This window comes from Scyliorhinus canicula, chromosome 6, assembly GCF_902713615.1.
Source record: "Scyliorhinus canicula chromosome 6, sScyCan1.1, whole genome shotgun sequence".
In the NCBI taxonomy this organism is placed as follows: Eukaryota; Metazoa; Chordata; class Chondrichthyes; order Carcharhiniformes; family Scyliorhinidae; genus Scyliorhinus; species Scyliorhinus canicula.
In genome coordinates, this window is record NC_052151.1 from 168160895 (window position 1) to 168185901 (window position 25007).

General features: G+C 46.0%; 1 protein-coding gene and 1 pseudogene across 1 annotated transcript in view; one reads left to right on the forward strand and one right to left on the reverse strand.

Moving 5' to 3' along the window:
* Nucleotides 1–25007, forward strand: part of LOC119967641 (CUB and sushi domain-containing protein 1-like) — a 2889858-nt gene that overhangs the window by 1025989 nt on the left and 1838862 nt on the right. The window lies entirely within an intron of this gene.
* On the reverse strand, nucleotides 2154–2323 carry LOC119967642 (annotated as a pseudogene).

Sequence of the window (25007 nt, forward strand, 5' to 3'; positions counted from 1 at the left end):
GTAATGTGGTGCTTTTTCATTTTGTCTTTGGTTTCTCTGTCTTCCACTTTTCCCTTTACTGCCTTTTGTTTCTGTTCCCACCTTACTTCCCTCTGACTTCCTGCATCTGTTCCCATCCCCTTGTCATATTAGTTTAAACCCTTCCGAACAGCACAAGCATACAATCCCCCAAGGACATTGGTTCCGGTCCTACCCAGATGCAGATCATCCAGTTTGTACTGGTCCTACCTACCCCAGAACTGGTTCCAATATCCCAGGAATTTGAATCCCTCCCTCTTACACCATCCCTCAATCTACGTACTCATCTTAGCTATCCTGCCTAGCACACCTCCTGCACGTGAAAGACTGGGGATACCGAACATCTAACATTCCCACATCACACAGGAGGTGCATGACACGGGTCTCCTGCCATGACTTGACCCTTAAGGTAACTTTACAACAATGTCATGAGAGAACAAGAGAAAAGAAAATAGAAAAAAAAAGTACAAATTGCTTACCAGTCACCAGCCAATCACTACCTGCTGGCCGTGATATCCTTCTTTACCCTTGCTTGTCCTCCTCAAGGTGCCTTTTATTTTGCTTTGAGAAAGAGGGAGGGAAACACTAATGTGGTGTTTCGGCCTTAACCGCTCCTTGACACCAGTTCTTCGTCTACCCACAGTACAGTCGAGGTCTCTGAGTTGACGTCTCCCAGAATACACTTCTATCGGCTTCTGCTGATGGAAGATGACATCTCCTTCCACATAAGACGATGGTAGCTTGCAAAAGCAAGCAACCTCTTCTTTCTGCTGACTACATAAAACTTCTGTCAGCCTCAGTTATTCATTGGTTTGTAGGGAAGCCTGCAACCAGATCTCAAAAATGACTTCCTCTGCCCTCTATCCAGGTAGAAATGCTAGATAGCTATCCTTGACTTCAACTCTCTTTCATCTGAGAAATAAATGGATAGTTTACAGCACAATTATTGCAAACTGGCCTCCTCAACATCTTTCTGGGTCTTTGGGAGACTCAGAGTCTACACATTGTAAGCTCAGAGACTGCTACCATTGTCTCCAAGTGTAAATAACCTTTACCATTGTCTCAGTTAAACAAGCCAAACCTTCTTTTGATTTTTAACAATAAAAGCACCCAGGTTTATTGTCCAATGGACTGCAGAACAGGTCACATGACCCTCTTCGGTTACTCTAAATTTAAAAATGCCAAAATATAATCTTATCAACCACAATTGTAACACTCAATTATATAAAATGAGTGAATTCTGGAGCTTTACTGACATTGCAAAGCCAGATTTCCCTGACTTTTAGAAGCTACTCCAGGATCTTCACATTAATTCTAAAATTGCATATAGAGGATGTGGTTCTGGCTCATTTTGTAGCATTCTCACTGTTGTGATAGAATTAAAAGATGAAGGTAAATAAAAACAGAAAATGCTGACAATGCTCAGCATGTCTTACAACATGGGTGGACAGAGTGAAACAAAGTTAACATTTCAGGCTGACTATCATTCATCAGAACTGGATAAAGATCTAGCAGGTTGTGGACAAGCACAGAGATGAGAAAATAGAAGAGGAAAGGACTGAACGAAAGGGAAGGTATGTGATAGGATGGAAGGCAAGAGAGATTGAATGACAAAAGAGAAGATGATGCACGGCAAAAGGTAAAGGAGCAAGGGATAGTTCGAATGGAGGTATAATTAACAAATGCGGAATGTTGTTGAGGCATTGAGAATTCTGCCTGCCAGCTGGAGAGCTGGCCATTGACTTTGGGAAGGCCACATAACCACATGACAATCAGGCAGTGGCTGAATCAGGTCTCTGAGGTGGACATTTCGAATCCCAAGATCTTCCAATCAGAGGCTGGCAAGATTGTCAGGCACCAAAGGCCCAGACCACAAGTAAATTACATGGGTTAGGATTGATCGGATAGGGGTGTGGGGGTATTGGCACAAAGGGCAGGGGTTGGTGTTCCTGATGTTGAGACCCTCATGGTTGTATCAGTTGTGTAAGGTTAATTTTGTTTTGACAATTACATTTTATAAACAAAAATGGAGCATCACAAAAGTTAGCTTCTTCCAGGTGAAGACCAAGTTGTTCATCAAATTCTACAGTTCCAGTTTGTACTGCATTAGAATGCCTTCTTGTTCCTTCTGTACTTTAGTCCAACTTGACAAAGCTGATGTCTTTAGCTTATTGGCTGAAGCACTGGCAGCACACATTGTGAGGCCATATTTCTGGATGAGGCCATGGTTCACACAGACTCGACATGAGTGGGAGCCCTGGCCGAATTTCCAGGGGTGGGACCAGTAAAACTGCTGGTGACCCATGTGAGGCCCTTAAGTGATTATGGGTGGCATAGTAGAACAGTGGTTAGCACTGTTGCTTCACAATGCCAGGGTCCCAGGTTCGATTCCTGGCTGGGGTCACTGTCATTGCGGAGTCTGTACGTTAACCTCAATTCATGGCAGGGTGGGAAGGTCGTCTGTAGGCCCTTCCTGCCCAGAATTTAATTCTGGTGGAAGCAGGAAAGTGGCAGTATTCCGGTAGGCCGTGATCCAACCTAATTGAATTCCCTTCCTGCCTCCAAACTTGCCACCATCAAGGGCAGGAGATTCTGTACAATAGCACCATTGCCACCTTAAGAAAGGGGGCAGTGAATCTGGTCAATGTTTCCTCTATTATGTTCTATTCGTGCTGTATTCACTCCAATCTGATGAATCTTAAAATTTCACACAGCAGCCATGCACACACATGGTCTAAAATCCTAAAATCAAACCACTTGTGCGAGGCCTATCGAGTTTCTGCATATCCGCACGTACACACCTTGGAGGGAATACTGGTTCCATCTGAAATTGTTGAACGCAGTGCTAACTTCAGAAAGCTGGAGTGACTAACCAAAATATGGGGTTCTATTCCTCGTGTTTACATTGAGTTTTATAGGGCTGATTAAGCTCAGATTAAGCTGTTTTGTATAGCAGAACAAGGCTAGCAGCGCGGGTTCAATTCCCGTACCAGCTTATCCGAACAGGCACCGGAATGTCGTGACGAGGGGCTTTTCATAGTAACTTCATACTTGTGACAATAAAATGTTATTATTCTTGGAACTGTGTAAGAGTTCGTGACATAGAGGTCAGGATGAGAATTAAAATGATAGATGACCTCCAAGATAATAGAGGATTGCATTTCTCTGATGACTTTTATGACCTCAGGACGTGCCCTTAGAGCCATTGATGTACTTTTTGAATTCCAGTCAACGTTCCATGTAAAAGGCTGTGGGTTCAAGACCCACTCCAGAGTCTAGAGCACAAAATCCAGACCTGACTGTTTGTGCTTTCTTTGAAGTGAAATGTTAAACTTTTCTCTCAACTGAATGTTAAATATTCCACGGCACTATTCAAAGAAGAACAGGGGAGTTCTTTATAGTTTCCTGGCCAATATTTATTCCTCAACCATCTTCTTTCCATATTTATCCCTCAATCATTGTCATTAAAACAGGTATCTAATCATCATACCATTTCGCTGTTGTTTGGACAGCAAATGCTGGGAGCAAAGTGGCCGCAATGCTTGCTGCCCTACAACATCTGAAAAGTACTTAATTATATGTGAAGCTCTTTCGGCAGTCCTGAAACCACTAAAGGTGTTATGTCATTGTAGGGGCAGATTTAGCACAATGGGCTAAACAGCTGGCTTGTAATGCAAAACAAGGCCAGCAGTGCGGGTTCAATTCCCATACCGGCCTCCCTGAACAGGCGCTGGAATGTGGTGACTAGGGGCTTTTCACAGTAACTTCATTGAAGCCTACTTGTGACAATAAGCGATTACTATTATCATGCAAGTCTTTCTTTGATAGAAATAATGGTTCTTTAGTTTCCCCTGGAAGTTGATTGGGATTCTGACTGGCACGACGCAAAGTACCTTTGGAGAGCAGATGCCATAAATAGGCTGAAAGAGGAATTTATTGTAGGGTGTACACGTGCTTGCTTTGCTCTATATTTGGAATCCATGTGGTAATTGAGTTCAAATGCAGATGCTGCTGTAGGAAATAACCTTATAATGAGTGGGTGGGGCATGCATAAATAAGTAAATGTACAAAACCATTGAACAATCCTAAAATATGTTATTAAAGCAATCATCTCAATAATTACTTAAGGGCTTTTAAAAAAAATTGCAGGCATTAAATTGTATCGCTGTTACCATATGTTTATGACTTGCAATTTTCTCTTTGAAAATGTGATATCCTAAATCTATTGCCTCACGGATACAGGCAATATTTTATTCAGAATTAAATGCAGATTTAAACATGCAATTCAACATAATAAGAGAAAATGTACATTGTTAATGTGATTATTGTGTGTAATTAGTAGTTCACCTCAAGCTCCCTTTGTGTAAATTGACCCATCAGCACAGGACTCATTTTGGCTTTCCATAACTCACTCCATGCAATGAGGGTACACAGCCTTTGGGAAGTAGTGAGGAATGTTAACTTCAGGAACCAGCATAGATTAAGTTAAAACTAAGACACAGCCACTTGCGTTGCTGGAGTTCATTGACTTAGTTCACAGTCAACACCACTCCAACCCCCAGCGATCCTATTTCTAAATCTGAAAATGAACATAGAACATAGAACAGTACAGCACAGAACAGGCCCTTCGGCCCTCAATGTTGTGCCGAGCCATGATCACCCTACTCAAACCCACGTATCCACCCTATACCCGTAACCCAACAACCCCCCCCTTAACCTTACTTTTATTAGGACACTGCGGGCAATTTAGCATGGCCAATCCACCTAACCCGCACATCTTTGGACTGTGGGAGGAAACCGGAGCACCCGGAGGAAACCCACGCACACAGGGGGAGGACGTGCAGACTCCACACAGACAGTGACCCAGCCGGGAATCGAACCTGGGACCCTGGAGCTGTGAAGCATTTATGCTAACCACCATGCTACCCTGCTGCCCCTGCTACCCTGCTGCCCAGGGTACATCTTTGGTGAAGTTTAATGGCAAATTACTTTGTCAATGTGGCACAGTGGTTCGCCCTGCTGTCTTTCAACACCAGGGAACAGGGTTCAATTACGACCTTGGGTGGCTGTTCGTGTGGAGTTTTTTCACATTCTCCCCGTGCCTGCGTGGGTTTCCTCCATGCTGGAGTTTCATCGCACAGTCCAAAGATGTGCAGGTTAAGTGGATTGAACATGATGAATTGCACCTTTGTGTTCAGGGATGTGCAGGTTAGTTTGTGGGATCGGGCGGGGGAGACTGAGGAGTGGGCCTGGTTAGAATGCCCTTTCAGTGGATCGGTGCAGACTCTATGGGCCGAATGGCTGCCTTCTGCACTTCAGGGATTCTATGAAATGCGATTTATAAGAGTGACAAATAAGGCATGTACTTATAGACGTGACGTGCTTATTAGGTAATTTGGACATTCTGAATTCTCCCTCCGTGTACACAAACAGGCGTTGTAGTGTGGTGACTGGGGAATTTTCACAGTAACTTCATTGCAATGTTGATGTGCCAACTTCTGACACTAATAAATATTATTATTATTATGGAGTGTAACCCTTGGAGAGAAAATCACCGTGAAAACTTTGATTAAAAAATTGCCCATTCAAAATAGTTGGTTTTAATGTTTGAATCCCGAAGTGGAATACTTAACATTGGACAATTGTCAGCTGTTATCAAGAGGGTGCTGCTGAACCAATTGGCTCACAACAAACTACATGGCCCTGTTCTGACATTCGATGAAATCCGTTATCCATTAGTTCCCATTAGTAGATCCTGTTCGAGGGTCATCTGTGCAGGTTCAAGTCCTCCAAAGTGGGGCAAACATCTCGAGGATCTTAAATTCCCCATTTGATCCCTTGATTGTAAATACCCGAGAGCTTGTTTGCTGACGTTTGCCAAACCCTGCCGTAGAATAATGCATCCAACCACAAGGCGACCATAAGACCGTAATATATGGGAGCATTGAGCCTGTTCTGCCATTTGATCATTGCTGATGTTTCTCATCTCCATTCTCTTGTCTCCTCCCTGTAACCCCTGATCCCCTTACTAATCAAGAACCTATCCATCTCTGTCGTAAAGACACTCAATGATTCGGCCTCCACAGCCTTCTGTGGCATTGAGTTCCACAGATTCACCCCCTGATCCCCTTACTAATCAAGAACCTATCCATCTCTGTCGTAAAGACACTCAATGATTCGGCCTCCACAGCCTTCTGTGGCAATGAGTTCCACAGATTCACCCCTGTCTGGCTGAAGAAATTCCTCCTCATCTCAGTTTTAAAGGATTGTTCCTTCAGTCTGATGCTGTGTCCTTGAGTTCTAGTCTCTCCTGCTGTCCATTCTGGTGCGTCGGCACCATTAGTGATGGTGTCCAAGGCGCCGTGCAGTCAGTGAAGGCCATGGCTGAGGGTCTCGACAGAATGTCCACCTCGCTGGGCTGACATTGGTGAGGTTCTTAGGAACGTGTTCTGCTCACAGATGGGCATGGCCGAGGCGCTGTGCAGCTTGTCCCAGTCACAGGTGGGCATTGCCGAGGCACTGCTGAGCATGGCCCAGTCACTGAGGAGCATCGCCAAGAGTGTTGACACAATGGTGCAGACCATGGGGAACTACTCGGGCTGGCAGAGCCCGATGATGTAGGTGCAGCCAAGGCTTGAACCAGCTGCCTCTCCATCCCAAGGCAATTCCAAGGGCCCTATGGGCACCTAGTGGGTGGAAGAGCCGCCGGGTGCTAGCTTGGGCAAGTCCCATGAAGGGGCCACTGTAGTAATGTCATGGCTGTGTTGTAATTATCCGACTGACCACTAGGAGTCTCTTTAGTATATAAGTGAACATAGAACATAGAACAGTACAGCACAGAACAGGCCCTTCGGCCCTCGATGTTGTGCCGCGCATTGTCCGAAACCAAGATCAAGCTATCCCACTCCCTGTCATTCTGGTGTTCTCCATGTGCCTATCCAATAACCGCTTGAAAGTTCCCAAAGTGTCTGACTCCACTATCACAGCAGGCAGTCCATTCCACACCCTAACCACTGTCTGAGTAAAGAACCTACCTCGGACGTCCCTCCTACATCTCCCACCCTGAATCTTATAGTTATGCCCCCTTGTAACAGCTACATCCACCCGAGGAAATAGTCTCTGAGCGTCCACTCTATCTATCCCCCTCATCATCTTATAAACCTCTATTAAGTCGCCTCTCATCCTCCTCCGCTCCAAAGAGAAAATCCCTAGCTCCCTCAACCTTTCCTCTATTCTGCAAACCAGGCAGCATCCTGATAAATTTCCTTTGCACCCTTTCCAATGCTTCCACATCCTTCCTATAGTGAGGTGACCAGAACTGCACACAATACTCCAAATATGGTCTCACCGAATGTTAGAGTCAGGTGACCTCAGACTGACTAGGGAACTGGGTGAGAGATTGTGGTTTGTGCATGTTCATACCGTTATTCATCTGTTGTTTTGACCCACAGTTAATGTTAATAAATCATTTATAGTTTTAGCTACAAGTGTTCTTGTAATATAAATCAGACCATCTGACAAGAACATTACATCGACGGTGGCCACCAGCTCCCCGGAGTTCCAGTGAGGCTGGGTCTCACAACTAGCTCACAGGACAGGACGGCATGGCTATGCATGTGCCACCGGCAAGTGAGCTGCCTCAGAGTCCCCAGAGGAGTCTCAGAGGCTTCGCGCCTGTGGGTCAGGGGCATCGAAGGTTGTGGGACATGGTAAGCAGCTGGCTGCCTCCACCTCTGATGTGCATGCTGTGGACACACCTCAATGTAGTGGTAGAGATAGGAGGGTAAAGGTCATCGAGGATCACTGAGAGGAGGTGTGGGTGGGTGGGCAGCACCATCAAGAGGGTGGGGAATTATAAAACACAATCAGCACCTATGTGCACAACTAGTATGATGCCTCTGTCAGCTTCTTCCACAATTCATGCCGACCTCTCAACCCTTGACCCATCTCTCCCGGCATCTCCTCCTCCTCATGGCCCTCAACCACCCTCCGGCCGTGGACGTGTCCCTGGAGGTGTGCCCCTTCCCCTGGTTCTTCAGATGTTGGCTGTTGCATGTGTAATGTTGCCTGCTGCAGTGTTCAAGCACAGTATCCAGGCATCAACGTGTGATTGGGATGTGTGGCAATGTCTCCCACATGCCACATCATAGATTATTATCATAGAATTTACAGTGCAGAAGGAGGCCACACGGCCCATCGAGTCTGCACCGGCTCTTGGAAAGAGCACCCTCCCCGAGGTCAACACCTCCACCCTATCCCCATAACCCAGTAACCCCACCCAACACTAAGGGCAATTTTTGGACACTAAGGGCAATTTATCATGGCCAATCCACCTAACCTGCACACCTTTGGACTGTGGGAGGAAACTGGAGCACCCACGCACACACAGGGAGGATGTGCAGACTCCGCATAGACAGTGACCCAAGCCGGAATCGAACCTGGGACCCTGGAGCTGTGAAGCAATTGTGCTATCCACAGTGCTACCGTGCTGTCCATCCAAGGAAATCCACTTGTGTTGGGTGAAGTACTCACTTAACTATGGTTTCCAATTTCCTATAGCAATATCGTCAGCTGCACGGCCACAGGCCTCTGAGGTCAGTGGGATTATGAATGATCGGTGGGGCAGGCAGGCAGGGATAGGAGTTGTTCCCGGAATGGGTATACATGATCCAGGGGTTGGCATGGTGGTGCTGCACGTGGTTGAACCCAGTTTCCCCCACACAGCTCCGGGCTCTTTGTCTGCGAGCAAAGATGGATACTCACCTCCTTGGCTTCCCACAGAAGCCCTTCTGCCAATTTTACGTTTTTCAAAAGGAGCACCAGTCGGTGCCAGCGTGACTACTTGCTCGGAAAGTTGCTGAATGACAGGAAGCCGTTGGATAAGAGGTGACTCGTTAATTAAATGTAAATAGGGTTCAAGTGGTGGTAAATGGTTGATTTCTTGCCACGCTATGGCGAGATCCCGATTTTGCCTCGGGAAGTGGTCTGGTTGCATCTCAAACTGTTTGGCATAGGTAACATACAATTCCCCACCCCCGATGGTGCCGCCCCACTCTCCCCACCACCCCATTACCCCCACTCACCCATTACCGATCCCCCACTCCCTCCCCCACCCCCTGTGTCCTCCGTGATCCTCAATGTGCTTCACCTTCCCAGCTCTACCGTTACATCTAGATGATTCTCTGCACATCTGAGTCGGAGGCAACCAGCTGTTTACCTTGTCCCGTGGTCTTTGATGCCCCTGGTGGGCGTCCTCTGGTAACTCTGGGGCCGGAGGGCCCTGGCACATATGTCGATGCCATATGCACAGCCGTGCCGCCCTGTCCTGTGTGCTGACCTTGAGACGTGGCCTCATCAGAGGGGTGGAGCATGGGGGAGCTGGTGGACCGCGTCGCCACTCCATGGGACTGGTCCGGGTTGGCACCCAGTGCCCCCTCCTCCCGCCCAGTGCCCAAAGGACCCTGAGGTTCACCTTGGGATGGAGGGGCAGCTGGCTTGAGCCCTAGCTGCCCTGCATCATCTGGCTATGTCTGCCCTGGCATCTTTCCAATGTCTGCACCAAGTGTGTCGACACCCTTGGCAAAGCTCCTCAGTAACTGGACGTCCTCTTCAGTGCCTTGGCCATTCCCACCTGAGTGTGGAACATGTACCGCAAAACCTCATCAAGGTCAGCCTGGGACTGGATCACACCCACAGCGAGTCAGATATTCTGCTGAGACTCTCAGCAATGGCCGTCACTGACTGCCCAACACCTTGGACACCTTCACTAATGGTGCTGACGTTGTGCACCAGGCTCTCCACTGTGCTTGCCACCCTAGCAGTTCCCACCGAGGTTTGTGTCTCTGTGCTGGCAGAGGGTGGGGATGACAGCTGTGACACATCGATCGTGTCTTCCTCGGAGCTCTCCTCTGAGGTGTTCTCTCTGGAAGGCAGGAGAGGGTGCCACCTGGGATGGGTTGGTGCCACCGGCTGGAGGACCTGTGGGAGAATGGACATGTGGACAGTGGAAGGGATGGGTCAGTCTGTAAGGCATGTTTGACAGGTCCTCCAGGTCGGGCCCGGTGGATCCTCACCTCTGCGGCATCCACCAGCCTATGCATGGGTGACCGCTCTGTCCTCGGCTACCCCAGTCACCTCCAGGGCCCGTTCCTCAAAGGATTCTTAGGTCCTGAATGCCTCTGCCAGTCTGGACCCTCTCCTGGTGATTCTCTCGCGAGAGCTTCTCCTGTGGAGATACAGAGGTCATCATTAGCCACTCATATGGTTCACAGGGATGGTGTGAAGGAAGGGTTGGAGGAGCTTTGAAAGGAGGGTTGGGGGTAGTTGCTGCTTGCATGGATGTGGAAAGGTCTCGGTGGAGGGAGGGGTGGGGTCGAAGAGGTGCCGGGGGGGGGGGGGGGGGGGGGGGGGGGGGGAGGGGCATTGGTATTAACTCAGCGTGCTGACAGCTGTAGGTCCTCTTGGTCACACTCCCTGAGCTTACAGCCACCACCACCTTGTTCCAGGCAGCACTGACTGCCCTATGGCTCACCCTCCGGGACCCTCAGGGGAACAGGACATCTCTCCTGATCTTGCCCACACCTTGGAGCCTCGCGAGATCAGCATTGCTGAATCTTGGGGGTTGGTCACAATGTGGGACACTATCCATTCTAAACCCCTGTATTGCCAGGAATGATATTTATACCGGGCTCTTCACTGGGTATCTTCTCTGGCAGAATTAGGCAAGTGTTTTACCACAGAGAAGTCAAAGATGGAGAGAATACACAACAGCATTTCATACAGGACATCACTCTATACCGTTCCATTCTGCTACAAGAGAAGCCTCGGTGTGAGGTAAAGGACTCCAGAGGGGGGTTCTGTTGTATTTGTGACAATGAATAGCTCTGACTGATTGGGGATGAGCTTGGAAGGTAACAACTCGAAGATCGAAGATAGGGCAGCACGGTAGCATGGTGGTTAGCATAAATGCTTCACAGCTCCAGGGTCCCAGGTTCGATTCCCGGCTGGGTCACTGTCTGTGTGGAATCTACACGTCCTCCCCGTGTGTGCGTGGGTTTCCTCCGGGTGCTCCGGTTTCCTCCCACAGTCCAAAGATGTGCGGGTTAGGTGGATTGGCCATGCTAAATTGCCCGTAGTGTCCTAAAATGTAAGGTTAAGGGGGGGTTGTTAGGTTACGGGTATAGGGTGGATACGTGGGTTTGAGTAGGGTGATCATTGCTCGGCACAACATCGAGGGCCGAAGGGCATATTCTGTGCTGTACTGTTCTATGTTCTACGTTCTATAACCAACCTGAGCCTGCTCAATAAAGGGTTTGACACAGACTCTGCCACTCAGGTGACTGGGGGTGTGGTGAACATACCACATGGGAAGTTATAAACTTTTACTGCAGGATGAGTAATGCACACAGAGATGTTTAGTGAGTCAAGGCCAATCAGACTTTCCTTTATTATTCCCCAGGATGTATTCTTCATTTTCAGCTACATGCTATAAAATCACAGTTGTCAGAATAATTAGAGCTCTGACTAAATATCAGTTATATTTTCTTCCTATTCTTCAGAGGCAGCTGTGATATTCACAAAACAAAAGATGCTAATTAAATTGTTTAAATTTTAATTTTGAATCACTGGGCACCATTGGGTAGGGCTCAAGGAACAAACAACATTTCATCAATAATAATTCGACAAAGAGAACTGGGTAAACTTCTGACATTTTATCACATCTCCACTTACCGTGTGACAGCCTAGCCAGTCTTGATATTTTCAATAGTTTTATGATTAAACTGTGGAAATCGAAGAGCAGCACGGTGGCGCAGTGGGTTAGCACTGTAGCCTCACGACGCCGAGGTCCCAGATCCCGGCTCTGGGTCACTGTCCGTGTGGAGTTTGCACATTCTCCCCGTGTTTGCATGGGTTTTGCCCACACAACCCAAAAGATGAGCAAGCTAGGTGGATTGGCCACGCTAAATTGCCCGTTAATTGGAAAAAAAATTTGAATTGGGTACTCTAAATTTAAAAAAAAATAATTTTAAAAACTGGCAATCGAAAGGATGTAACATGCCTGTCAGGAAAGTGATTACAATGTGTGAAGATCAGCTTGGTGTTCAAGGTGGTGAATTTTTTTGTTGTTGAAAAGCCAGCGTGATCAGGTAGAAAAAAGCATTAAATCTGAAAAGGTCAGGAGTGGAGTAAAATAAGGAAGTAATTAAGTGATCTGGTTTTGGGTTCCCTGTATTACAACAGCGATGACAACACTTTCTGATGTCCTGAAGCCATGAATGGCACTATGTGAATGCAAATGCATTCTTTCTTTTGAAAGCCTTTAGCTTGGAAGAGGAAGGAAAGGCTAAGGGAGGTAAAGACAATTGGGAAATGAAGATCAGAAATATAATGAAGGAATCCATATGGCTGGAGTTGGAACAAGAACAATGCCCTCTTGCACAAGCCACAAACCTTATGAACAGTACTTCAATCAGTGGGAAACCGGTGCACAATACAGAAAAGACAAGAATAAAAATACTGCTTAATGGCCTTAAAATGACACAGTATGAGATTCTTCTTTCTGCAATTTTAATGAAGCTATTTAAAGTAAATATTGATTTTGTTTTCTTTTTCCTTTCATAAGATGTGCGCTTCACTGGCAAGGCTAGCATTTTTTGCCCATCCCTAATCACTCTTGAACCAAGTGGTTCGTTTCAGAGGGCAGTTAAGAGTCAATCAAGTTTGGGTCTGGAGTCACATATAGGCCAGACCAGAAGAGGATGGTAGATTTCCTTCTCTGAAAAACATTGTAAACCAGATGGGTTTTTACGACAATTGACGGTAGTTTCATGGTCACCATTATTGAAACCAGTTTCATACTCCCGATTTATTCATTGAATTCCAGAGTATTAGTCTGGGTCTCTGGGTTACTCGTCCAACAACTTTGCCACTATGCCACCATCTCACCACGTAACCACTAATATTAAACAATACCATTTCAAAGTGACTGAAATAGGTGTCTTTTTCGATGCTAACATTGAGGAAAAACAATTTAATTCCCTTCCTCTTCTCTGACCATCCTCATGCACCCCTCCCCAGAGTTCGTCTCGGAGGATTGAAGTATTCAGTAAAAGTTATACATGCTCACTGACAGCTGGCATTCATGTTCCTCCCAAATATGATAACAAAGCTGTTAGTTTGCCTCAGCAGTGGGATCCTTGTCTCTGAGGCAGAGGTTTGGGGTTAAAGCCCCACTCAAAATCTTGAGTACCTCATCGACACTGGCACTAGAAAGGGGTTGGATTTTAAACCTGATGAATGGAGAGTTTAAATGATATTGGTTACTTACCCACTGGAAGGCTACTGGAAACTCACAGTTTCTGATTTTTAACATGCTCCACTGTACAAGCAAAGTGAGCAACTTCCCTAAATTGTTTTTTGTAGGCATGATGTCACTGAGACTGTTTTAACTGCTGATTTAGCTGGGATCTAAGGCGAAAGCAGCGAGAAGAGAAGCCTGGCCAGAAGAAGGCTTTGGGGAGAATTTTCCAAGACCCACTGCCAGCGTGCTTCTTGGTCAGAGCTGTGAGAGTGGGGGCGGGGGGCATAACATTGTGAATTCTGCCAGTGTCCTTCCTGCCAGGCCTTCACTAGACCTGGCAGCAAATGTTGGGAGGAGTGGTGAAATGGTGGTGATTGGGGGTGGGGGTAGTGATGGCCCTCAAATAGCCAATTAAAGGCAGTTGGTGGTAAGTCTATGGCTGGTGGGAGTAGGTTAGGGACAGGGCAAAGTCCGGTTGATTAGGCCTCTGGCAGAAAGTGGAGTGAGGCTTCCGTTCTCCTCCCTTTACGCCTCATGAGATCGAACAAGATCTCTCAAGGCATCGCGATCTGGAACCTGCTCACAATGGGCAGGCTCCAGTTTTGCATATTCGAGGGTGCAGTCAGGCTGCATTGAATATGTTAGCGCCTGAGTTACCAACGCACGGGATCTAATGCTGTGCCTCGGAGACCCCGAGCGAGCACCATTTAGTACTGGTCCCCACCATTATGGACCAGGCCTCCCAGGACTTGCTACGTCTCCAATCGGGGGCCACTAGGCGGTCGGGCTCTGTCTGGGGTGGTACACTGACACCCCTGATGCCACCTAGGCACTGTGGTACTGCCAGCATGACATCCTCACAGTACAATCTGAGCATCATTGCAATGCCATGTCAGCACCAGGGTTCCCACCCATGTTGCACTGCCAGGCTGTCAAGGCATATTCCAAGGGTGACAGTGCCAAGCTGGCCAGGTGACATCTTGCCCGCACCAAGGATCGGGCCCCCCAGGGGTGCCCTGGCCCTTATCAGGTGGGGTGCGTGGGGCACAAGCGCCGCCCATTGGTAGGTTGGGGCATTGGGGGTGGGGGGAGGAGTTGCGGTGGAGAGGGGGTGGGGGAGGGAGTGGGGAGTCCGCAAGCCACGGTGAGATTTGCCTTCCTGCACTGACGAGCAGAGCTCATTAATGCAGGAAATGCGACTAAGTGCAGCCTCAGAGGGGCATACGTCACCGATGCCCAGAAATGAAGCAGAGTTCCGTTTAATAGCGGGGTCGTTCTCGGCACTGCCAGCGATCAGAAAAACCCGGCTAAAGGCGCCCGACACAGGACTCTGTTGCATTTCCGTTAAATCGAGCCCTTTATTTTTTTTAAATTCAGAGTAGCCAATTAATTTTTTCCAATTAAGGGGCAATTTAGCGTGGCCAATCCACCTAGCCTGCGCATCTTTCGGGTGGTGGGGGTAAAACTCACACAAGCATGGTGAGAATGTGCAACTCCACACGGACAGTGACTCAGAGCCGTGATCGAACCTGGGACCTTGGCGCCATGAAGCAGCAGTGCTAGCCCACTGCGTCACCGTGTTGCCCCTTTCTTTCACACAATCACTCCGGAATCATTCCAGAGGAAATTGGAAACTTTATATGGAAGAATGTATTTGGTAGGCAAAATAGCTTCCTTTATCTTCACTTGCCTTGTTTCAATATAGGCAAAGCAGAAATGAATCACAATGGAGTTAGTCTTACAGTGAACAGAGTGGTCTCCCATTGAGGAGAGGGGTACACTGCGGTTCCAATGCACCATCTTAAAAGCTGAACTTCTGGCATGAGCTGTTATTCCTAAAATTGGATAATTATCACAGCAATCTAGAAATCATTTCTAACTACAACCATTACTTAAAGGAAGATGCTCCATGTGTCATCAAATCTGTAAATGCTCCAGCAGTTAGTCATCAGGCACACTGTGCTCCGTCTGCTTTAACAAGCAATAACTCCACTGGAATGACTGAGTCCATATTATAATCGCAGATCTGTCGCATGCAGAAATTTGGTACGAAAATTGTCCTAGTTTTAATTAATGTTTGTTCATGATTCATTCAATCTAATCAAGGAGTGTTAAAACATTTTGGTCAGCAAGACTATGAATTTATGGGCTCTGTTTATTACTTGATTCACTTTTCTGGAGAGACAACCTTGAGTCTAGCTTGCAGAAACGTGCAACTTGTGCCTACTATTTGGTCCAATCATCAAAACACCAAGTCTGTCCTTTGTAAGTGCTTATCAATGCACTCACTGCTCTTTGTAAGTGCTTATCAATGCACTCACTGCTGTTTGTCTTTATATTTCGGGAGCTATTGGAAGAGTAATCATGGCTGACCATTTTCACAGCCTTTCTAATTATGTGCACAAAGCGGTTATCGCATTAGTAAAATTTGAAAGCTCATTGGCACCAGTTGGAATGAGATAATGAATGGTCTTTTTGAATCGCCTTAATATTTGCAGAGTGAACTAAATATCTTGACATCTGCTGTGTTAGATAGTCAATAAATGTGATAGTTACAGCAATATTTTATTTTATGGCCATAACAAGAGCTTTTTACGAAGTTTAATTTTTTCTAATATGATACATGAGTGGCTGACCACCCCGTCACTTCCAGTATATTACTTGGAGAGGGTTGACCTCCAGGGGATATATCTACCCTTTCTCTATCTTAATAATTACTATTATTCTGGGATTAAAATTAGTCGCCGTCTTTATCCCTTCGTTTAAGGTGCAGTGTCAGTGTAAGTTATTGGGTGGTTATAATGAAAATGGAAATTAACTGCCTACAGAATAATGTTGACATTAGGGATGTTCTTGTGGCAATTCATCCACATTTGCTTGAAAATTTATGGGCCAACATGATAAATTAAGCTGAAGAGAAACATCAAATTAGTAATTGCAAACAGCCAGCCTGCTGTTTACCTGCAGACACTATTCCATAAGCTTGTTCTTCTACTGTTCGACTGAACATGAATGTCACAACCCCAATCGACTAAAAGTGCCAAAGTGTCCTTTAGAGTAACATGGAGAGAGTTAGCACACATCAGGGACAGGAAATCATTGTGTGCCTGCAGGAAAAACATGATCATCTGAAATGTGATGGGAGAAATGCTTCAGACCTGTGATTCTTTTTTTAAATGGTGCTGACTGCTCCCCAGTTCCTCAGCTTGAAAGTGCAGATGCATTTCGCAGCAATGTTCTGTGTGCATTGACTACTCTACACAACCAATTATTTACATCTGAGCCTGGACAGTGTCGACGAAGATTGTAATGACTGGAATTTATAATGGAATATAAAAGTGAAGTTGTACAGGATGAGACCACATCTAGAGTACTGCACAGAGCTTACATCTCCTTTATTTAAGAAAGGATGCAAATGCACCATAAGCAGTTCAGAGAAAGTTCACTCCACTGATAATTGGGACGTGAGAGGGCGAGATTCCCATGCGAGGAAAGGTTTGACAGGCTGGGCCTGTACAGTTTACAACATTGTCATGGGAGTGTCCCTTTAAGAAATGTTTTTGTCTTATCACATGACTTCAGTGATTTCATTGTGTGGGTGCAGCTGGGCTGTGGCTGTGTGAGTTTTTACTTTTGCTTTGAGTTTGTACTGGGTTTGAACAGCACGGGTTAAAAGACGTGTCTCTCTATCTTCATTTTAAAAGTTGTTTCCAGCTACTGGGTAACATGAACAAGATAATTGCTTTCTGGAAGGTATTCAAACCTGCTGTTTGAAAAGGGGAACAGAATATCACAAACAAGTCTCATACCAGTAAGAATGTTGTGTGCTGGGCCACACCTTTGAAAAAAGGTTTCTAGCTTTACTTGGATTTTGCTGTTGAATTGGAACAGTTAAGGGGATTCAGTAAGGGTTATATATAGTTTACTGTAGCTGTGTGGGGTCTTTATGTTTGTAGTTGATAATTCTTACAGTGTGTGTTTATACAAATGTTAACTAAATTTGTAGAGTAAAGCTTATTTTTAGCTTAAAAGCACCTAAGAACTACCTGAAAGTCAGGCTTGTGTGCTCATCGTAACCAAAATCAATAAACAGTTGTAGGTCAGGTGAACTCCACGATATATTTTGGAGTTTTCTTTTTAAAAAAAATAAATTTAGAGTACCCAATCAATTTTTTCCAATTAAGGGGCAACTTAACATGACCAATCCACCTAGCCTGCACATATTTGGGTTGTGGGGGCGAAACCCATGCAGGCACGGGGAGAATGTGCAAACTCCACACGGACAGTAACCCAGAGCCGGGATCGAACCTGGGACCTCGGCGCCGTGAGACAACAGGGCTAACCCACTGCGCCACCGTGCTGCCCTTTTTTTTGGAGTTTTCAAAACCCTAGTCTATAACAGTATTGAAAGGTGATCTTATTGAAACATTCAAGTTTTACGGTACCCAGACCGGGCCCCGATTTATATTAGGAAATTGGATGAGACTGGAGCATTTTTTCAATTTGTAAACTGTGAGGGAAGGGTACACCGTGTTAAGAGTGATTCCATTGACAACTTGGAATTAAAACAAACTTTATCATTAACACAGGATTAACCCCATTATCATTCAAGGGAAAAATCAGCTTTTCAATTAACAGTTGAACAGTTCTTCCAAAAAAAAAGGTCTTTGAGCTCACATTCCCACCTTTGTCGAAAATTTCAATTGAACAAAATCTACACACAAAGGTCAAATGGCACTAACTAATATAGGGCAAAATTCTTCATTTGGGAGAGTATTGTTTTCCAAACAGTGCTGAATTGCTCTTGGAGTGCAAATAAGGAAGCGATTCTCAATCCTTAGCCATGCCAATTTATGCATGGCGAGGATTGCGAGAGATTCCCTAGGGAATCCCACTATCGGGACGCCCGCTCAAAATAGCAGCCCGATAGTGGGATTACACAGCTAGTCAACGCCCCCCCCCCCCCCCCCCCCCCCACACACACACACACACACACACACACTCATTCCTCCAATTCTGCTCCCTCACGGACTGTGCAATTCAGCCCTCTCACGCACTGTGCAATTCAGCCCATAACTCCAGATTTTCTGGGTCCCCCCCAGTACAAGGGTGACCCGAACTGCTCCCCCGTCCCCCACAGAGACCCCCGAAATAAAGAGATGCCCCCAGAAATAAAGGGACCCTGCCAAAAAACCCAGAAAGAGAACCCCCCCCAGAGACCCTATAAATAAAGGTATCGCCCCAGAGACCCCCTAAATGAAGTGACCACTCTGAAACCCCCATAAAAGAGGGACACCTCACAGAGACCCCCTAAATAAAGTAACCCCCCAGAAACCCCCCAGAAAAGAACCCCTTGTCGGGTAGCCCCCCCCCCCTCCCCCCCCCCCCCAACCCCCAATAAGAGAGACCAGTCTAGAAGCTAGAGAGCAGCCCAGGCAGAAGCAGTGAAAAAAAATACTTCTTTAAAAATCACCTGGGCAATGAACCTACTGACTCAGGCACAGGAAGTAGCACCTGTCAATTCCCAGAAAGAGAAAAACAGTCAGCTGTGTTTAAACCCCCTCAGCTCTTTGAGCTGCAATCCTTTCATTTGTTTCTCTTTGATATTGTTTTTACTAGGCTGTGATTGGCAGCTTCCACACTCACCTAGCTGCCAGCCTTGCTCTATACATCTTCCTTCAAGCTTCAGTGGCTCTGAAGTGCTCTAGCCACAATGCTTATAAATATCAAGCTTTGATTGACAGGTCGTAGAACACTTCAAACAGAGTTAAGTGCTGTCAATTTCCAGCTATCCACTTCAAAAACCACTCCAGCACGAAGGGAGATGATTGGAACGCATTTATTCTGTCTCTCAGAGTGGGGTGGTCTTGCATTGTGGGGCGGGGGGAGGGTAGTTCTTGGATGGACTTTGGAGGCAACTCCCTTAAAGAGGTACCCACTTGGCCCACCAGATCCAGGGCATGCTTGTTAATAGCAGTATAATTTTTGCCTATTTGCTTCCTGGCCTAGAGGACCGGAGAATCACACAGGCCCAGAGAATATGGGGCGGGATTCTGCCGTAATCGGCAGGGCGGGCATCTCCGGCGGGGTAGTGGCGTGAACCACTTTGACGTCGGGCCGCCCCAAAGGTGCGGAATCCTCCGCATCGTCAGAGGCTAGGCCCGCCCCGGAGTGGTTTGCGCCCCGCCAGCCGGCGGGAAGGGGCTTGGCGCCACGCCAACCGGTGCCGAAGGGCCTCCGCCGGCCGGCGCAAGTTGCTGCATGCACAGGAGCACATGCTGGCATCATCCCAGCGCATGCGGGGGAGGGTTCGTCTCCACAGCGGCCATTTTGGAGGACTACGCCGATCCCATTTTCTTCACTACCACTGGAATTTCCTCTTCACTGGGAACTCCACTGTTGGCGGTACACGGCGAAGAATTTCACCCACAGTTAACAGATTATGCACAAAGTCTTTGGGAAAGAAACGTTCAGACATCAGTCTGCCACACGCAACTCCTTTCCTCAGAACCCAGATCAGAACTCTAAATATGAAACTCAAACAAGAGACACAAGGCAGGGCTGAGTGACATCACAGCCTGCCGAGCTGTTAACCCCTTAATCACAGCTGTGGCAGACATATAACCTGTATACCTTAAACCAAAATTATTTTAATAATATTACGGCAACAGTCACATAATGCAATATATATAAACATTTCCTACATTCATAAGGTCTTGAGGGCACTTGACAGTGGTTGCTGCAAGGATGTTTTCCCTTGTGCGAGAGACCAGAACAAGGGGACTCAGTTTAAAAATAAAGGGTCTCCCATTTAAGACGGAGATGAGAAGAATATTTCCCTTCAGAGGGACTTGGATATTTAGAACTCTCTTCCCAGAGATAAGTTGGAGGCAGGGTTAATGAATATTTTTAAAGGCAGGTTGGATAGATTTTTGCTTAATAATGGAGTCGAAGGTTATCGAGGGTAGGCGGAATGTGGAGTTGAGGATGTTATTTAATCGTGGAGCTGTCTCAAGGGGCTAAGTGGCCTATACTCCCGCTTCTAATTCATACGTTCATATGTTTGAATATTCGTACATACATCTTTCACAACCTTAGGGTACTTCACAGCCAACAAAGTGTTGTAATGTTGAAATTGTGGTAGCCAGTCAGCATGTAGAAAACTCCTCACAAGCAACAAACAGATAAAATTAATTTGTTTTTGTGTAGTGATGTTAGCTGAAGGATAAATAATCACCAGGCTACTTGGGATAACTCCTTTTCTGTTCTCCAAATTAATGCCCAGAGATCTTTTACACATGCTGAGTGTGCAGACAGGGTCTTAATTTGAAGTGCCATTCAAAAAGTAGCATTTTGGATGGTGCAACACATCCGAGGCAAAGGCAGCTGAGATGGCATGCTCAAATCTCTGGAGTTGGACGAGAACTCTCGACCTTCTGCTATAGAGACAGGATGCTAATGCTAAGCCAAGGCTGGCACCAGCCATCGCAGCATAGGATTTGATATAAAATCAACCCTTTCCTCATAAACGTTGCTCACTCACTCATCCACTTTTTATTTGTGGAGTTACTGGGCTGCAAATAGGACTTGGAATCCTGGTTTTCTTCACGTTCTCGAAAGCAGGATGCAAAGTCTAACTGTTGTATCCTACTGCTGCCCCTTTGGAGACCAGATGGTTCCGTGCAGTTTTCAAATTGAGCGTAGAACCTTGCTGGTCTATGCGTGTTAGCGGTATATCCATCGTAGCCATTGATAGGGAGTAGGGGGATGGGGTGACTTAAGCATCAATTCTACAGAAATGAACAGTAACAATCATTTACATTTGGCAGTCTGGTTATATCAGTGTTAAATCCAATGGAGGTTCATCAATGATCTTCTTGCTGCTTTACCAAAGCACAAACCTGATAGTTTCATCCACTCCTGATTGATATTCACGTTCTGCTCTACTGAAAATGTAATACATGGGTAGTTTTTACATCCATGGCTGGCCTGGGAGTATGGCATTTTGCATGTGCTGTGTCAGAACCGGAACCCTCCTGCAGTGATTTTTTACATTAAATTTCAGACACTCAACTGCAAATACAGTGAGATTGGTGGGCTCCTTTCTGCCTGGAATGAACATGGAAAACTAATTTTCACTCGGTGCAGCCTGAAAGGGCTCAAGAGCCTTAGGTGGCTCACCTCTCTCTCGAGCCTAGGAAATAATGAACACCTCTCTGAGAGTTTTGTTACTTAGCTACAGCACAGACTGCGACCGCAGATAGCAACGTTCACTTGAGTGGATCATGAATGGAATGGGAAATTGATAATTTGGTGAATAGTGGGAATAGGGAGCAGGAGATATAGGATCGGAGGTCCATCGTTTTGCCTTTAACTTTTGTGGTGCATCGTCTCAGTTGGAGGGACTAAGTATTTGAAATTTTGTCAGTGTTCAGGTGTCTTGTGCAAATTATTGTGTTGAAATAAACCTTTGAGCAGACCAATGGTCATTAACGATACATAATTAGGATGATGGTGGCTTAGTGATAATGTTATGAGAGTAATCCAGAGGCATGGATTAATGCTTTGGAGACAGTAGTTCAAATCCCACCACGGTGGTTTTTGGAATTTAAATTCAATGAGTTAAGAAATCTGGAATTAAAAGCTAGTCCCAGAAATGGTGAAAGTACTGAATTGTTATTTTTTTTTAAAATCTTGTTCACTAATGTCCTTAAAAATGTACACACAAATCTACTTTAAAAGGTAGGAGATTTATTGTTATTACTTGATCTGGTTTATGTGTGACTCCAGACCACTGAAAAGTAGCTGACTCTTCTCTGCCAAATTGCCGAGCAAGCCACTCAGTTTCACTAAATAGGTAAAAAAAAGGGGGACAAAAAATCAAATGGAGCATTTAGCATCAGTCTGTAGGCACCAGATGGGACAAGGACACACCCTGTCCAGTCAACCCTGCAAACCCTCCTTACCAACATAAGGGGCATGTGCCAAAATTGGGAGAGCTGTCCCAAAGAATTGTCAAGCAACAGCCTAACATATTGATACTCACAAAACAGTACCATTCAGTCACTGTCCCCGACACCAAGTTCACCATCCCTATGTAAGTCCTATACCACTGGTAAGGCAGACCCATCAGAGACAGTAGCAGAGAGGAGGTGAATGGGAGAGGTACAACAACCAGCAAAGGGTCACAAAGCAGCTTATAAGAGATACTAAAAGGAATGATGCAAGGGAACTTGCAAGGGACATCAAAATCAATAATAAGACATTTATAGTTATATAAAGGGAAAGTGGGTGGTGAAGAGCAATGTAGGCCCACTAAAAGCTGAAAATAGAGATACTGTCAGTGATAATGGGGAAATGGTAGACATGTTGAACAATTACTTTGCCTCAGTATTTACAGTTGAAAAGTACGATAACTCACCGGAAGTCCCCAAAAAATTAATAGTCGACAGAGGACAGTGACTTTACTCGGAAATTAATTGAAATAAAGAGTGACAAATCCCCAGGACCTGATTGTTTTCATCTGAGGGTGTTAAAGGAAGTAGCACATTGTAGATGCCCAAACTATAATCTTCCAGAGTTCCCTGGATTCAGGAGTAGTTCATCTTGACTAGAAAATTGCAAATGTCACTCCAATTTTTAAGAAGGGTGATTGGGGGAAACAAATGAATTACAGACCAGTTAGCCTAATATCTGTGGGAGGGTAATTGCTGGAGTCTATAATCATGGGTGGGATAACTGAACACCTTGAAAAGTGTTGTCATCAGGGAGAACCACCATGAATTTGTGAAGGGAAGGTCATGTCTGACTAATTTTATTGAATTTTTTTTGAAGAGGTGACTAAGGTAGTGGACAGGGGAATGGCTATGAATGTTATTTTATATGGACTTAAGGCATTTGATAAAGTCCCACATAAAACACTGTTAACTAAGGTGGAAGCCCACAAAGGTTTTTTAAAAAAGTATTTTTATTGACATTTTCAATTTTACAGTGATACTTTAGCGCCTGATATTTACGACTTATACAGTTCTTATGTACATGCATCTTTCTTGATATATCCTCTTCCCCCGCCCCCCCTTTCCCCTTTCCCTATCCCCCTCCCTGACCCCTCCTTCATATCCTCTCTTCCGCCCTGGGTGTTCTATCACTCAGCTCCTGTTCTCCTTTCTTTCCCCCCCTTCCTTCTGTGATTTTTGTTGCAGGCCTTGCGGGTTCGGTGGGGTGGGGGGAGCTTTCTGCCCCCTCTTCCTCCCCTCCTTCATGCTTCTCCTAAGTTTCCTCCTCATTTCCTCCCCCTTCCCCTTTTGTACCTCCTAGAGTTGTGTGTTTTTGTCTGCTCTCCCCATCTCTCTCCCTTTCCCTAGTCTCAGTTCAGTAAGAAGTCTTACAACACCAGGTTAAAGTCCAACAGGTTTGTTTCAAACACGAGCTTTCGGAGCACGGCTCCTTCTTCAGGTGAATGCACCTGAGCCGTGCTCCGAAAGCTCGTGTTTGAAACAAACCTGTTGGACTTTAACCTGGTGTTGTAAGACTTCTTACTGTGCTCACCCCAGTCCAACGCCGGCATCTCCACATCATGGCTAGTCTCAGTTGGCCTTGAACAGGCCTTGAAATAGGCCGACGAATTGCCCCCATGCTTTGTGGAAGTCTTCTTCTGACCTTCGGATGGTATACTTGATCTTCTCCAGATGGAGAAATTCCGCCAAGTCTGCCAGCCAGTCTGCAGCTGTGGGTGTTGCTGATTGCCACCTAAGGAAGGAGCAGTGCTCCGAAACCTTGTGTTTGAAACAAACATGTTGGACTTTAACCGGGTGTTGTAAGACTTCTTACATTGCCAGCCAAGCAGGATTCTCCAGCGGGCGATTAGGAAAGCCAAAGCAAGGGCATTGGCCCCCTTCCTCAGGTGTAGCTTTGGCTGTTCTGATACCCCGAAGATTGCCACTCTTGGGTACGGCTCCACCCTCACCCCCACAACCTTGGATATTGCCTCAAAGAAGGCTGTCCATAACCCTACAAGTCTGGGGCAAGCCCAGAAAAAGTGGGTGTGGTTGGCCAGGCCTCCCTGGCACCACTCACATTTATCTTCCACAGAGTTGAGGGCATATTATTGACATGGTTAGGAATTGGTTGAGTGGCAGGTGGCAGAGAGTGGGTAAAATGCATAATTACTGTAATTGGCAGGAGGTGATTAGTGGTGTACCACAGGGATCTGTGTTGGGGCTTATTCACACGATTCATCAATGACTTGGATGATTACATAGAAAGTCATATATCCAAATTTGTTGATGATACAAAGTTAGGTGGCATTGTAGACATCCTAGATGATAGCATAAAATTGCAAGAAGATATTGACAGACCAGGTGAATGGGCAAAATTGTGGCAGATGTAAGCAAGTGTGTGGCATTTTGGATGGAAAATGGATAGAACAGAGTACTTTCTAAATGGAAAGAAGTTAGGTACAGTCAATGTCGAAAGATACTTTGGGGTTCAGGTGCATAGATCCTTAAAATGTCAGGACCAAGTGAAGAAATTAATCAAAAAGACTAATGGGATTCTAGCCTTTGTATCTGGAAGACTGGTGTCCAAAGGTACAGAAGTTATGCTGCAGCTATATCAAAACCCTGGTAAGACCTCTCTTGGAGTACTGAGTAGTCCTAGGCACCACATCTTAGGAAGGATATTTTGGCCT